Genomic DNA, 868 nt, shown 5'->3' on the forward strand with positions numbered 1-868 from the left:
AAGGGGTAGGGAGGGGAGAGGGAAGAAGAGGGTGCTGGGGTGGGGGGCGAGGGAGGGAGAGGAGGGCGAGGACGGGGGGTGTGTATGTGTATGCGTGTGCATATATGTATGTGTATATGTGTGTATGTGTGTGTATGTATGTATATGTGTGTCTACGTGGGCATGTGTGTACGTGTGTAGGTGTGTGAGTGTGTATGTGTATGTGTGTGCATGTGTGTATGCGTGTGTACGTGTGCATGTGTGCACGTGTGTATGTGTATGCGTGTGTAGGTGTGTACGTGTGTAGGTGTATGCATGTGTGTATGCGTGTGTATGTCTGTATGTGTATGTGTGTGTGTGTTGGGGGGCCACAGGGAGAGGAGGAGAGGGCTGTGTGGATGTGTGGGTGTTGGGGGGTGAGGTGGTGGGAGGGGGTGAAGGAAGGAGTTTGTAGACGGGGTTGGGTGTACGAGTGCAGAGAGAGGAAGGGGGGTGTTGGTGGAACACAGAGGAGAGAAGGAGAGGCAGGTGTGTGTGCGTGTGTGTTGGGGAGGAGGGGTGAGGTGATGGGAGCGGGGTGGGAAGGAGTGAGTGGACCGGGCTGGGTGTAAGAGTGTAGAGAGAGGAGTGTGTGTGTATGTATGTGTGTGTGTGTGTGTGTGTGTGTGTGTGAGCGCGCGAGGGCTGGGCAGGGCTGGGTGTGGAGGAGGGTGCCTGCCCCGCAGCCAGTGCTCGTGCCGTGTGTCCGCGGCGCTGCCCCGCGACAAGCCCCGCGCGGGGACACAGGGGCGGGCGCTGCGCTGCGGCCGAGGGTCTGTGGGGACAGTGCATAGGGCATGCCTGGGGCGCGGGGGAGCACTGCGGCTGCCCCCAACACACACATAACCCC

The 868-nt window shown here is 59.8% G+C and overlaps 1 protein-coding gene across 1 annotated transcript in view; it reads right to left on the reverse strand.

The window, feature by feature from the left end:
* POU4F2 (POU class 4 homeobox 2) overlaps positions 1 to 868 on the reverse strand; it is a 3,756-nt gene that overhangs the window by 2,261 nt on the left and 627 nt on the right. The window lies entirely within an intron of this gene.

Source organism: Alligator sinensis, unplaced genomic scaffold (assembly GCF_000455745.1).
Source record: "Alligator sinensis unplaced genomic scaffold, ASM45574v1 scaffold169_2, whole genome shotgun sequence".
Classification (NCBI taxonomy): domain Eukaryota; kingdom Metazoa; phylum Chordata; order Crocodylia; family Alligatoridae; genus Alligator; species Alligator sinensis.